Below are 15,720 nucleotides of genomic sequence, written 5' to 3'. Positions count from 1 at the left end.
AATGCCTCCACTGTGGGTCAACGGAGTGGAGAAGAGCCCCACTCTGTCCACCTCGCCCCATGCTCTGCAGTGGGACGGGGCACTTGGCACAGAAGCTGACTTCTGCTGGCTTTATGGCAGAGGGGTGCCGCCCCTCTGGCGAGACACAGCGAGAGTCCAGCTCCGTTGTGCTGACTGTGCAACTCAAAGGTGCCTGATCATAATGGAGAATCTGGCAATTATATTTTTAGATCTAGAAGAACTATTGTAGGTAACTTCCCAATGTACGATCCCTTTCCAATGGTATAAAGCTTCTACCTGCAGGACTGAATATGACCCATCCTGGGCCTTGTGCCAGTGTGATTTTTTTTTTTTTTTACAGGGCTGGGGGAGATGAGACTTCCACATTTGGGGACTAAAGGGGGAAGCATCACTCGACAGCAGGTTGATATACATTTTAAAGTGATGGCTGCCTGAAGCTGCTCAGGGCTTTGTAATACTGTATTAGAATAAATCCTGGGAAGATAGATCAGTGAGCAGGTGAGATAGTTAAACATGCATAGCTCTGCAGTTTATCCCATAGTTCTGAAATCTGCCTCATGGCTATCGCCAACACACAAGTGCTATATATTCAAGTAGCTATTAGAAAAGGAAAAATGCCATTGTTCTGTGTATGCTGTGTAAACAGACTCGCTGAACGTACATAAGGATTTTTTGTACTGATGCGTACTTTGGTTTGTCTAAAAAAACTCCAAACATTCCCCATCCCTTGGACTGAAACCAGCACAACCTTTCCTAAAGTTAGAAAAATTCAGTGAAGTTTCTTATTCTGTTTGATTGAGGTTGTTGGTAGCTCTTGAAGCCTGGGACAGGGCAGGAGGCAGAAGGAACTCAGTACCACAGCAAAAACCACCCTGAGGAGATTTGCAGCCCAATTATGTAGCTCTAAGAACCACAGAGGCATGTACTTCAGACATGAGCAAGACCAGCTTGTCTTCCCAGTCAGTGGAAGACTGCTCTCTGCAGCCATTTGTAGGGAAAATACGGCTTAATTTCCCCCTTTCTTAATTTCATCTCACAGATTCTAATGCAGATAATTTGGATAAACAACTGCTGGGAACCTCTTCAGAATAAACCTCTGAGCTTCACTCATCACTACGGGCTTGTCTACACTACCGCGCGGAGTCGATCTAAGATACGCAACTTCAGCTACGTGAATAGCCTAGCTGAAGTCAATGTACTTAGATCTACTTACCGCGGTGTCTTCACTGCGGTAAGTCAACAGCTGGCGCTCTCCCGTCGACTCCGCTTGCACTTCTCGTTCTGGAGGAGTACCGGCAGGTAGTGTAGACAAGCCCTACCTTTCACTACAAAGCTGGAACTTTTAGGTGAAATTACAAAGAGATTTGCCAAGAATTCCAAGGATCATAGATTTCAGGCTCCTGCTCACATGTCCAGTTATTACCGACTTTCACTGCCTGATCCCACACTGCCACACGCTTTGTGAAAAGTGTCTGCCCCGCATGTACTTTTGTCACAAATGCTGCATCAGAAGAAGGCAAGAAGAAGGAACATTATACCCGGGAGCATGGCAGCAGAAGACATGATGGCTGGAAGCATGACAACAGGAGAGAGACATGGATGATCTCTTTGTTATGCTATAGCCCTACTACAATTCTTCCTGATTCCATCTCTTTCCGCCAAGCCTGCTGCTGTCATTCTTACCGCCATACTTCTTAATGCTGTGCCTCCTACGGCAGCATTCTCCTGTCATGCCTCCTGCCACCATTCTGCATACTGCCCCATACCTCTGCGCACGACAGATAATGGCATAGAGAGTACATTTATAAAGTTTGCAGGCGACTCTAAGCTGGGAGGGGTTGCAAAGCCTCTGGAGGGTAGGATTAAAATTCAAAATGATCTCGACAAACTGGAGAAATGATCTGAAGTAAATAGGACGAAATTCAATCAGGACAAATGCAAACTACTCCACTCAGGAAGGAATAATCAGTTGCACACATACAAAATGGGAAACGACTACCTAGGAAGGAGTACTGCAGAAAGGGATCTGGGGGGTCATCGTGAATCACAAGCTAAATATAAGTCAACAGTGTAACACGATTGCAAAAAAAGCAAACATCGTTCTGGGATGTATTTGCAGGAGTGTTGTAAGCAAGACACAAGAAGTAATTCTTCCGTTCTACTCCATGCTGATAAGGCCTCAGCTGGAGTATTGTGTCCAGTTCTGGGTGTCGCATTTCAGGAAAGTTGAGGGCAAATTGGAGAAAGTCCAGAGAAGAGCAACAAAAATAATTGAAGGTCTAGAAAACATGACCTGTGGGGGAAGATTGAAAAAAGTGGTTTTGTTTAGTCTGGAGAAGAGAAGACTGAGAAGGGACCTGGTAACAGTTTTCAAGTACATAAAAGGTTGTTACAAGGAGGATAGAACCAGAAACAATGGGCTTACATTGCAGCAAGGGAAGTTTAGGTTGGACGTTAGGAAAAACTTCCTGTCAGGGTGGTTAAGCACAGAAACAAATTGCCTAGGAAGGTTGTGGAATCTCCATTACTGGAGGTTTTTAAGAATAGGTTAGACAAACACCTGTCAGGAATGGTCTAGTTATTACTTAGTCCTGCCTTGAGTGCAGGTGACTGGACTAGATGACCTCTCGAGGTCCCTTCCAGTCCTACACTTCTATGATTCTATGATTTCTTGCTGCCACACCTCCTGTTACCATATCTCTCTTCTACTGTCGTGCTGTTGAGAAGTCTGTAAGCTCGCGAACAGTATCTACTGGACTCAGCTGGCATTAAGGAAGCATCAGGTGAGGTTCCATAGTTAAGATTGAGATGAATTTTACAATTAAAGCAACTCTCCCCAAATTTACAACAATTTCTCTTGGGGAACAGAGTGAGTTTTCTGAGAATTTACAAGTAAATCCATGAGTTATTTTACAAGTTAAAGTTAATTAACAATGAGCTCTTTGAGAAATTTAGCACCCTCCATTCAACATTTTCTCTGTCCCAAATGATATCAGTAATTTAATTACAGACTTCCCATACAGTTAAAATTCAGAGAAATCTTGTGGGGAGGCTACTTTTGAAGAAATATTGTTATGAGCTGGATGGAACCTTGTTATGGATTGAGTTAAAATCCCCACCTAAGACAAAAGGAGTGTGTGAACCTGCCCTGGATCTTTTGGCTCAGTATTGTTTTGGTAGTTGTGCGTGTAGGGGAGAAGGCAGAACAGGAAAACTGAGAAAGACAAAGGGCTTGTCTACACTACCACGTGGGGTCGATCTAAGATATGCAACTTCAGCTACGTGAATAGCGTAGCTGAAGTCAATGTACTTAGATCTACTTACCACGTTGTCTTCACTGCGGTAAGTCGACAGCTGACACTCTCCCGTCGACTCCGCTTGTGCTCCTCCTTCTGGTGGAGTACCGGAGTCTACAGGAGAGTGCTCAGCAGTTGATTTATCATGTCTATACCAGACGCGATAAATCGAAACCCCCCCACCCCGGATCGATCGCTGTCCGCCAATCCGGCGGGTAGTGTAGACAAGCCCAAAGAGAGAGAGAGACAGCTGAGCCTAAAGGAGCAGCTGAAAGCACAGAGGATGACCCTCGAAACAACCTGAGGAGAGGTTATTGCACGAGACGAGCACACTGAAAAGAGATCTCTTCGTGCTGTTGAACAAAAGAAGCTGTTTCTGCTCTTTGATTCCTTCTGCATTCAGTGACACGGGACTTTGTACATTCATTGTAAATAAACAAAACTACATGAAAGAAAATACCAGACTTGATCAATTTCTACTTTCAGCTGGAACGTACCCAGAGCCCCAAAACTTTGACAAGCTGCTGGGGTCAGAGAGGATCAACATTGGTGCTTTGAGGGTTGAAATCCAGTTTACAAGGAGAGAAATGGGGAGCTGGTACTCCTGCTGAATCAAGATGGAACAAATGATGGAATGCTTGTAGAAATCAAAGATGGCCAAAAGGGATTAAAGCAAGACTTAAAACAGGACTCAAAGGCTTCATAAAGGAACTAAAGCAGCATCTGGAGGATTCTCAGAAAGGGCTGAGGATTGACTTGCAAGTGGAGGTCAAATCTCTTTTGGAGCAACTACTGCAAAGTGTCCAGACAGGTTGGGAAGCCAAGCTGCAAAGCTTTCAGGCTGGAATGGCAAGACAGATCAAAGAACTAACCAACAACCTGACTGCCATAGACCAGAGGTTCTTCGATGAAATAGCTTGGAATATTCTAACAGAGATGAGCTGCGCCATGGACTTAAGGTGCTGAAAATTCAACTCCAGAAGGAAATCAAAAGGTCACAGATCACAGTGGAAAGCAGCCACCTGGATGAGGAATTGAATCAGACACAGGCCTGGGTCAGACCAGACATTTACAATAGTTTTCTACCCTGTTTGTAACGCATAGAGGCCAAGAGGGGAGAGGTCAAGCTCTCTGAGCTCCAGTGATGCAAATCTTTGAGGGAAAATTCCCTGGGAGGCTTATTTGGCTCAGTTAAACATTACAGCTCAAATCAATGGCTGGGAAGATGGGCAGAAAGGGAGGTTACTAGTGGTCAGAGGGGTGACTCAGCTCTGACGGTGCTGCAGAACTTACCACCAGAAAAGAGACTAAAATATTCAGACCTGGTACTAGCCCTGAACAGGGCTGGCTCCAGCTTTTTTGCCACCCTAATCGGCAAAGAAAAAAAAAGAAGCAGGACCCGCAGCTGAATTGCCGCAGAAGAGGGAGAGAGGGAGTGAAGGACCCGCCACCGAATTGCCGCCGAAGACTCGGACATGCCACCCCAATCACGGACAGAGAGCCGCCCCAATCACGGACAGAGAGCTGCCCCTTTCTATTGGCCGCCCCAGGCACCTACTTCCTTCGCTGGTGCCTGGAGCCGGCCCTGGCCCTGAACATGTGGTTTGGAGCTAGCCATCAATCTGAACTGGCCTGGGCACAGTCAAGTGCTAGAAGGAGAAGGAAAGAAGAAGCCTCACTTGAACTAGCAGAGGACCTCTGGAGACTTGTGTTCCTAGCGTCTCCAGATACCACCAAGGCCTTTCAGGAGAGATGGGCAATGGACTAATTTATAGATCCTCAGCTGGACTTGGGCTTTCAGATCAAGAACAGTAAAAGGAGGCCAAAGACATTCTGAGAGGCTGTGCAATTTGCTACAGAACTTGAGTCTTTTCTTGCAGCCGTTCATAAGAGGAAGCAGCTGCTAGTGATGGAGAAGCTGATCACCACGAGCCCTGTAAGTACAACTCTATTTCTAATGCGCATGATGAAAGGGGGGATTCTAATCTTGTTCACAGCCCTACTGCGTGATTGGAACAATGATAAAGTTGGTTTGTAAAACAAAGGAAAGTGGCAAGAATGCAAAAATGAAAGGAAAGCAAAGTGCTGGTACTGTGACAACATTCACCACAAAAAGAAGGATTGTTATAAATTTGAGGCAGGCCAAGATGTACTGTAGCAAGTACCTAGTGAAAGCCTCTCTCCCAGTTTGGGAAATGGAGGGACATCAGACTCAAGGGGCAAAACTTCGGGGTACAAAGATGAGCCCCACAGCTTATGTTTAAATATGGGCAGTTCAACAACAATCATGGGAGTTTGGCTATTATGTGTGTAATAGGACCTGTGCTATGTATAGGGATAATTGACATCAACTCATACATAACAGTTATTAGACCAGACTTGCTAAAAAGGCTAGGGAATAGGGGATCCCAAACTGACCTGCCTAATTGGTCTGAAACAGAGGTAATGAATAGGGCAAGGCCACATATCCGAAAATTGGACCTCCAAAATTCGAGCAAGAGGTCTGGGTGGATGAAGTAGTGGATAAGCGAATAATTGGCTTAGATTTCATTATGGCTAATAACTGTGTAATCAATGCCAGGAAAGGTGTCTTACAAATTCAGTCTGGAAATTGCCTTTAAGGATATGGCCCAGGTGAGACAAATGGTTTATAGGCAATTGGTTTACAGTGAACGAACTGCCCTTCCTCTGGAGGCAGAAATCATTATAACAGCTACATGCTATGGAAGGTTTCCAGCAACAGAAAGATGGGGAGTATTTAGAATCTCTGCTGAGACCCAGGGTCTTGGGGGAATCTGAGAATATGTCTACACTGCAGTTAAAAATCTGCAGCTGGCCCGTGCCAGCTCACTCGGGCTTGTGGGGCTTGGGCTAAGGGGCTGTTTAACTGTGGTGTAGATGTTCGGGCTTGGGCTAGAGCCTAGGCTCTAGGATCTGAGAGGTGGGAGGGTGCCAGAGCTCAGGCGGCCTCCCAAGCTGGAATGTCTACATCTCGATTAAATGGCCCCTTAGCGCGAGTCACGTGAGCCCAAGTTAGCTAACACAGGCCAACTGTGGGTCTTTAGTTGCAGTGTAGACATAACTTTAGTTGCTAAAGCTCTTGTGGAGCTGAAACAAGAACTGATCCCTGCTTGTTTGCTGAATGTTTCTGATAAAGAGCAAACAGTGAAAAAAGGGTCTGCAGAGTTGCGAAGCCAGCCAGTGGTTCTGGTAAATGCTGAGATAGAAGAAAACAACAAGAGTTTCTATGGGACTTGTTCCAGCGCAGTGCTGTACACTTAAAATGGGGAACAGCAGCACTAAGTCGAAGAGACTTTCTGGTTAGGAATCAGGAGTTGTTCTCCTAGTCCAACAAAGATATAGATTGTACTCCCCTGGTTGAACAAAAGTTGATACTGCAGGAACTGACCCATTAAACAGCCACCCCATTAGCTACCCATAGGAAAAAGGAAAGAAGCATGATAAATCCTCGAAGAAATGTATCCGGAAGGCATAACTGAGCCTTCAAACCGCCCTTGGGCCTTACCCAAAGTTCTGGTTAAGAAAAAGGACAGCAGCACCAGAGACAGCAGCACCAGGACTATAGAAAATCAGATGAAGTCAGTTTAAAGGACTCTTATCTGGTTTCACAAATAGATGGTAGCCTAGCAGCTGTAGCAGGTTCAGTCTGGTTTTCCACACTGGATCTTAGAAGTGGGCATTGGCAAGTGGAAGTGGATCCAAAAGACAGAGAAAAACTGCTGTTACAGCAGGACAAGGCCTGTGGTAATTTAAAGTGCTGGCTTTTGGCTTGCGCAATGCACAAGATGCATTTGAGAGAGTAATGGAGAGGGTATTACACGGCATATCCCGCTCAACCTGGCAGTTATGCCTACAGGATATCCTGGTACATGCTAAAACATTTGAGCAGGAAGTAACACATTTACGAATGGTCTGTGATAAGCTCAAGCTGGCCAATTTGAAACTGCCACAGGGTGGCTGGCCCCTGTAAATGAAGCAGGTCCAGCTCCTCTGTGCCAGAACTGGTGGCCAATTAAGAGGGCGAATCAGCTCCCAGGGGCTATAAAGGCATGTCTACACAGCATTTTGGAGTGAGTCGCCCAGCCTGGATCAACAAATTCAGGCTAGTGGGGTTCACGCTCACACCTCATGCTCCAAAAATAGCTGTACAGACAGTGCTCTGAAATTGCAGCTCAGGCTGGAGCTGGGGCTCGGAAGCCTAGGGAGGGAGGTGGGCTTCAGAGCCTGAGCTGCAGCTTCAAAGCACTGCATATAATACTACTTTTAGAGAGCCAGCACAAGTCCTGCTAGCCTGATCTTTTCATACATACAAAAGAATGGGGTCTAAATTAGCTGTCACCACTGATGAAAGATCTTGGAGACATGGTGGATAGTTCTCTGAAAACATCTGCTCAACGTGCAGCGGCCGTCAAAAACGCTAACCGGATGTTAGGAACCATTAGGAAAAGGATAGATAACAAGACAGAAAATATCATAATGCCTCTAGATAAACCCATGGTAGGCCCACACCCTGAATGCTGCATACAGATCTGGTCCCCCATCTGAAAATAGATATATTAGAATTGGGAAAGGTACAGAAAAGGGCAAAAAAAATTATTAAAGGTCTGGAGCAGCTTCCATGTGAGGAGAGTTTTAAAAGACTGGGACTGTTCAGCTTGGAAAAGAGATGACTAAGGGGGGCTATGAGAGAGGTCTATAAAATCGTGACGGGTTTGGAGACAGTGAATAAGGACATGTAATTTACCTTCACCTAACATAAGAACCAGGGATCACCCAATGAAATGAATAGGCAGCAGGTTTAAAACAAACAAAAGGAAGTTCTTCTTCACACAATGCGCAGCCAACCTGTGGAACTCTTTGCCAGGGAGGTTGTGAAGGCCAAAACTATAATTGGGTTCGAAAAAGAATTAGATAAGTTCATGGAGGATAGACCTATCTAGCCAAGATGGTCAGGGATGCAACTCCCTGCTCTGGGTGTCCCTAAACTTTTGAGTGCCAGAAGCTGGGACTGGACGACAGGGGGTGGGTCACTCAATGATTGCCTGTTCTGTTCATTTGAAGCACCTGCCATTGGCGACTGTCAGAAGACAGGATACTGGGCTAGATGGACCATTGCTCTGACCCCGTATGGCCACTCTTATGATGCTTGCTCCAAAGTGCTGTGTAGACATACCCAAAAGATCAAGGCACCTGGGTTCTATAGAGAAGAGGGACCGAGTAAGAGGGAGACTCAGAGAGTCCCGGTGAGAATCAATCAGGAGATTGGTGAGGGTCTCTGGGGAAAGCTGTAGAGAGCAGATAACTCTGTGCAGGCCCTCCTTGGAAAGAGGGAGGAATTGGCCATGAGACTGTATGTATGGGATCTGGAAGAAGGCTGAAGGCAGAGAGCATCTAGAGAGAGCTGCCTGCTGGCACTAAGCTGGAGAGCTGGCACCAAAGGCTGAAGGCCGGGGAGCAGTGGAGGAGCTTACCTATTGACATCTCCAGGGCCGGAGAGCTGGATCTAGAGGAGTTGTGAGAGGGCCAGAGGGAGTGAAGGATGCTCCCCTAGCAAGGATAGCCCCAGCAGAGAGGCTGTGGAGGTTCCCCCTAGGAAGAGCTGGGTTGTATTCCAGCTGGAAGAGCTGCAGAGGCTATGCTGGTAAAAGGACAGGAGAGGACTGTGCTGGAGAGCCAGAGCATAGTGAGGGAAGCCAGGACTGTGCTGGAGGATTGGGCCATGGGGAGGGATGGCAGGGATGCATGTTACATGTACTTGTGGGACTATGCTTGGGGATTTTTTACTCCTAGGGGAACTCTGCGCCCCTGTGGGGGCGCAGAATTCATACCTTCCACAGATTTCTTGGCTCCCCCACAGAAAAATGGGGGAGCCAAGAAATCTGTGGGGAACACACACCCCAGGCCCGGGCATGTCTGCTGGGAGCAGCCAGCAGCAGAGAGCAAATCACCGTCGGGGGGATGAGGGAGGCTGGGTATGCGTGTGTGCGTCCCTGGAGAGACGTTAAGGGGCTGTGGCTGGGCGGGTGCCTGCGTGCGAACGGGTGAGAGAGACTCACTCCGTCCCTCTCGCTCGCTGTTGCTGCATCCCGGAGTTGGAGGGGTAGGACTTTGTGAAGCAGGCTCTGTCCCTGAGGCAGAGCAGAAATGTATCAGCTAAGCAGGCAGGCTGCTAATGTTCCCATTAAAACAACAAGGAGTCTGGTGGCACCTTAAAGACTAACAGATTTATTAGGGCATAAGCTTTTGTGGGTAAAACACCACTTCTTCAGATGTTCACATTGTTAATTAATTGTTCCCATTCTTAGTCATTTAAGGCTCTTTTACCTTGCCAGAGTGCTGGTGTAAAGGGCCTTATTGTAAATGACAGTAACGGACTCCTCAGCTAGGAAGGGCTGTGTGCTTTCTCGCTTTTTTTCCTGTGCCAGAGAGGCTCCATGGGGTTAGATGACAGCTCAAGATCTATTTTACTTATCCATTTAAAAGAAATGCAGGAAATGATTAGCAAAACTGTCTGACTTTCATGTGTGAAAGTCTGAGCAATTTAAAGCGACCTTCTACTTTACAGAACACCAAACACCAAAATAAAAGTGATGTAATTTAAATGAAAATCCAGGATTACAACTGGTATGCAGGGTATTGGTTACCAAGTATTTGTCACTTAACTTTCATGTATTTAGGACATGCTGAACAGTTATTGTGATTATTTTTTTCTTTATGGTAGTTTAAATAAATTACCAAAATAAGTGAAACCGGTGTGATTATATTGCATTATTTTGACAAAATATGCAGAATTTTAGATTTTTTGGTGCCAAATTCTCCCAGGAGTAGATTTTAGACAAAAGTTGTGGGACTTTTGTGATATTTATGTGCATGGGACTCTTGTAATAAATGAACCCCACCAGGGCTGTTTGCCCTCAGAAAGGCTCTGTGAACTATTCCTGGGGATTCTGAAGGAGGGAAGCTGAGGCAGTTGTGTGTCATGCTGTGGCCTGCAGCAGGAGAGCTCTCATGTGGGGTCGCCAATGGCAGAAACTGAACCAAAAGAAATGCTAGGGAAAATTTGAGGCCAGCCTCTGACAAAATGAAAAGTCTGGATAGTCATATGGGGGAACTTTTAAAAGAGGGCACCTGGACTGGTCTCACAGTCTTAGATGAAAGAGGATAGGAGCCCTAAACTGCATAAACCTTGGGAGGGACCCTATACAGTACGGACACAAAGAAATGAAGGATAGGATACAGTGGGATCCCAGGGTTAAACCCAACATTATCCATAAGGACCATTTGTAAAGATATCAGGGGGACAGAATTTCAGTTTGACTGCCCCTGAATCTGAGGTTATGTCTACACTACCGCCTATCTCGGCAAAATGAATAAACCACCCCCCTGAGCGACATCAGTTACACCGATATAAGCACTAGTGTGCACAGCGCTGTCAGCGGGAGAGCTTCTCGCACTGACATAGCTTCTGCGGCTCGCAGGGCTGGGTTTTTTACGCCAGCGGGGGAGTTCTCTCCTGTCAGCATAAAGCGTCTTCACCAGACGTGCTGCAGTGGCGCAGCTGTATCGGGGCAGCTGCAGCACTGTATATGTAGACATGGCCTGAGAAAGTATCTGTGGAAGTTGAGGCTGCAAAAGTTGGTCCAGAGGTGTTTTCCCCATTAGAACAAAATGGGCAGGGTCTGAGCCAGCCAGCAATTTCCTCAGAAATAATAGATGCACCTCAGGAGCACACTGGATGGAAATCCAGTGAGAGAAAAGCCCCAACGAGATTTGGGTAGAAATAAAGTTCTTTTGGGTTGGTGATATGAAAACATCTTAACAGAAAGACCCTGTATATATGTCAATAGTTAACCTTGTATCCCTTTACATTTGTGAAACTATTTCTTTTCCTTTCTGTCTGGGTTGGGTTAGTGGTTGTCACCATTTTAGGCCTCATCAGGACCATGAGTAAAGCTGAGGTGTTGCTATGAGTTGGGGGGAACCTTGTTATGGGCTGAGTTAAGCCCCCACCTAAAACAAAAGTGTGTGAACCTGCCCTGGAGCTTTTGGCTGAGCATTGTTTAGGGTAGGTGTCAAGGGACGGAGAGGCAGAACAGAAAAGTGGGAAACAGACTAAAGCAGCAGCTGAAAGCACAGAGGCTGACCCTGGAAGAAACCTGAGGAGAGGTTTTTGCATGAAAGGAGGAGGCTGAAAAGACTGCTCTTGGTGCTGAGAACAAAAGAAGCTGTTTCCTACTATTTGATTCCTTCTGTATTCAGTGACACGGGGCTTTGTACATTCTGTGTAAAGAAACAAAACTGCATCAAATTAAGTACCAGACTCCATCAATTCCTGCTTCCAGCTGGAACATCACCAGGGCCCCAAAACTTTCAGTAGCTGCTTGGGTCAAAAAGGGTCAACGATATGTTAGGATTAATGGTCATTTTTGCCACTATTCTTCACAAATGAAAGTTTCTTTTTCTGAAGAATGGTGTTCTACAGAAAATTCCATGAAGAACTATCCTCTTGCAAAATGGCTGCCATCTCCCATTATTCTCAATATGAATGAAACTGCCCTTAGCAAGGATGCCTTCTTCAAAATGGCCACTGTTTCCAATTTATTTGCAAATGGGAATGAAGTCAAGCTGCTCTCAGGAAAGATGGTAGCCCCTGACAGCATAGTCAACCTCTTTCTTCCCTGAGGGCAGATTGGTTTCACTCCCACAGTGAGGTGGTGGCTATTTTGGAAGAGGGCACCTTAGCTATTAGTAGACTGTAGCCTTACTCCCATTTATTGAGAGCTCTAGAATCTGGAAATCTGGCCAGAACCTCTGACTGCTTTGTGCTGTTCCAGAAAGGTGTAAAATGGCCAGAATGTACCGGTGTATCTGGCTGTAAAAGTTAATATAAAAGTATTTAAGGTTGCTACTTCATAGGTAACTTATTGGATTTTTCATTTCATATATGAAATTTTCAATCATTAAAAAAATGTACAAGGAACATAATTTAAAAACATACAGATAAAATCTATGCTAAACAGGACTTAAGCTTGAGAATACATATCAGTATTTTAAGGGTAAAATCATTACAGGAATGTTATAATTATCCCAAAACCAAGCATTACAAACCTAGGGAATTCAGAGTTAAGGTTAAAGATAAAAGACATACAAATATGTTAAGGTATGGAAAAGTCATTTTAGGCACCCAAACAATCTTAACTCAGCCATAGAATGAGACCATAAAGAAAGAAAAACCCTACTATGTCTTTAAAAATAAGCTTAATCTAATCTGGGACTACAAATGCTAAAATGCATTTATTATCTTTGTATGTTAATTGCATGGCATCACTAAAGGGCAGAGTAAAGGTTTTATTTTAAGTCTAACTTCAACTCTGCACTTCCTTGATTTGCAATGCTGTTTTGGGGAATAAGGAGAACATCCTTATGATGATTTTTCCCTTAAATGACTCATCCTTAATTTTTATTTGGGAACACGCTTTGGACTGTTGAATGGCCTCAGTGGTGGTGGTGTAGAATATATACTATCATATAGACTTTTTACTGATGTATTGTATCTGCCATAAAGGGGTATCTGGAGCAGGTCTAAGTCTCCATAATTGATTATCAGATATTTTCTGAATGGTTATGGATCATTGAAGTCTGCAGTATTATCTGCTTTTCTGAAGGTAATTCCTGTATTCCTTATATGTCTAAAGTTTTGGGAGCAAAGTAGAACCACTTCCAAAGTGAGTTGTCCATTAAATCTTTTTTGAATTTCATAACATTTTTAGTATATTTCTGTTCACAATTGTAAATCTTGCCAGGGTTTCTCATAAAAATGTGCAGTTTGAGATATTTGGAGCTAGAACAGAAACAGACATATTCCAGGCTCAAAAGTACCATTAACAGTGGCCCTCTCTCTAACTACTACAAATAATAATTATCACAGAAAAACTCAAAAATACAGTCCAGGTGGACTTCATTCAGCCAACTTCCTTTCTGAATGCAGAGGGTCAGCTCTAGGGCACCAATGTGGGAATGACGCACATGGAGAAAGACAGAAAAAAAGCAGAGGCCCTTGGAATCACAAAAACTCCACACTGTTTCTTCTACTGGTAATTCTAATACAGTGTGCAAGGCCGCTGGCACCCCTAATTATTGGTACTGTCAACGGCCCCACTTTCTGTGGGTGAACTGGCACTCGCAGCCCAACGGTAAAAGCATGCAGAAACATGAGTGATAAAATAATACAGGTTAAAAATTCAACTTTCCATGTTTATGACAGCAGGTTTCACTTTCACTGAGAATGCCTCATTTGTATTTTCTTTTTAGGGTCATTATCTATCCCTGGAGAGTCTTTGTAAAGGTCCAAATTTCAAATAAACAGAACACTATAAGACAGGTATGTAAAGCTGAATTTTGTTGTATTTGGCTAAAATATGGGTACTAAGCTAATAGGTAAACATAAAAGTATGCCATTTAAAACAATGCATTCCCATTAGTGTTTGAATATGTGCCTATACTCCATGTACACTTTTACATGGTTATGTCATTTCCTGTGTAAAACGTGCTTGTTTATACAGCAGCCATATGAAAGATGCAGTAACCTGCTATGTAGGCTATTTGAAGCTGTCTTTAAGAAACATAAAAACCCCTTGACCCTTGTATAATAAAAGGTGTTAAAAGATACTGCTTTTACAACATCTTAGCCAAGCCTAATAAGAATGTACAAACCAAACAAAAAATCCGTAGTCATGGTCAATCACATGTTATTTTATGAATTACTGTTGCTGTTGGGTAGTAAAATGGTATTTTTAAAAGACAGACACAAAATTACACCAGATTTCACTGCTTCTCAACAACTTCTAATAAAGAGGGAAATCTGAATTTATTTTTGGAAGACAATTATCTACAGTAAATGCCCTTTGCTAGGTGCTTACAAGAGCCTATTTATTTTAGAAATTATCTAAAGTTCATTTATGCATTTATCATTTTGTCTGGTGGAATTGTCCCCTTGTCCCCTGAAACCCTATATAAGAATCATACTAACTGCAGTGATAAGGGGTGAGCTGATCAAGGGCAAAGCTCCCAGACACTGGGCTCAGACAGAACCTATACCTTGACCAAAGAGCTATCCGAAAAGGAGGAGGAGGAGACTGGATAAGCAGCATCAACTGACAGACTGTGTTAGGAGAGCAACTATTTGCTGAAATCTATTACTGCAAAGTACTAATGGAAAAGATTCACCTTCCTGTGACTCAGCTGTCCAGCAAAATGATCAACAATAATAATGGGGTGACCTTCTGTCTCTAGGAACCTGAAAATGTCCTAGTTTGTCAGGCCTGTGCAGATGTCCCTTTTGGTACGACACAAAATGTCATGTCCCAGATTTTGAAAGGCCTGCAGACTCTGGTGCCCTGGGTGAAGCTGCTGTCTACAGGAGCTGGTGACATTGACAACAGGGAGTTGCCAACTTTCCAAGTTCTGAAAACTGGACACCCCTGCTCTGCCCCCTCCCCCTGAGACCCCTCCCCCCGGGTGCTACCCTCCATTCACTCCCCCGGCTCCCTGCACCCAGTCCAGGGATGACAGCACTCTCCCCACCCCACCAGTTACCTGTGGGTAGGGGGAGGCTCTCTCCATAAGCCACTCACTCAAGTCACACAAGTCTGTGGAGGAGCTGGGAATAGAACCCAAGAGTCCTGGCTTCCAGCCCTTACTGCTCTAAGCTTTAGCCCCCACTCCCCTCCCAGAGCCAGGGCCCAGGGATAGAACCCAGGAGTCCTGGCTCCCAGGCACCCCACTCTAACCACAAAACACCATTCTCCTCTCTGAGCCACGAATAGAGCTCAGGAGCCCTGAGTTCCAGCCCCGTGTTCTAACCCATTAGCCCCCACTCCCCTCCCAGAGCAGAAAATGGAACCCAGGAGTCCTGGCTACCAGCCCCCCCTGCTGTAACCCCTACCACCCACACCCCTCCCAGAGCCAGGGAGAGAACTCAGGAGTCCTGACTCTCAGCTCCCCTCCCCCAGCTCCTCCAGGCCCTCAACACTGAGGCCAGAGATGGTCCCAAACATGCCCAGGTGTCCCCTGCCCATCTGAGTCCGTGAAACTGGGGCAGAGGGCTGCTTGCTTCCATCTGAGGAACTTGCCCCATTGTTTGTAGCCACCCCCCCGCCCCTGGCAGCTGTGACCCGCTCATGCTGGCTGGCTCCAGAAAACTTACATGGAAATATTGGATCCGGGGTCTCCCTGCTTCTCCCGAAGAGTTTAATGAGACTTTGCTCTTGGTTCCTCTGCACCCCACAGTGAGGGGCTCTTGGAGACCCCATTCCCAGGCTATCTCTGCTCCGGCTAGGGCGAGCTGTCTGGAAAGCACCGGAGCCTGACAACTTCTGCTGCC

The 15,720-nt window shown here is 45.3% G+C and overlaps 1 long non-coding RNA gene across 2 annotated transcripts in view; it reads left to right on the top strand.

The window, feature by feature from the left end:
• The first annotated feature begins 4,614 nt into the window (after nt 1-4,614).
• Nucleotides 4,615-15,720, top strand: part of LOC119567940 — a 43,434-nt gene continuing 32,328 nt past the window's right edge. The window contains exons 1-2 of one of the 2 annotated variants that reach the window (XR_005227881.2): nt 4,615-5,253; nt 13,650-13,719. This is a non-coding gene — a long non-coding RNA (uncharacterized LOC119567940). The remainder of the gene's footprint in view (nt 5,254-13,649; nt 13,720-15,720) is intronic. The other variant, XR_006285497.1, reaches the window with a different exon arrangement.

This window comes from Chelonia mydas, chromosome 13, assembly GCF_015237465.2.
Source record: "Chelonia mydas isolate rCheMyd1 chromosome 13, rCheMyd1.pri.v2, whole genome shotgun sequence".
Taxonomy (NCBI): domain Eukaryota; kingdom Metazoa; phylum Chordata; order Testudines; family Cheloniidae; genus Chelonia; species Chelonia mydas.
Note: the sequence above shows the minus strand (reverse complement) of the source record. Positions and strands in the feature narration are given on the sequence as shown.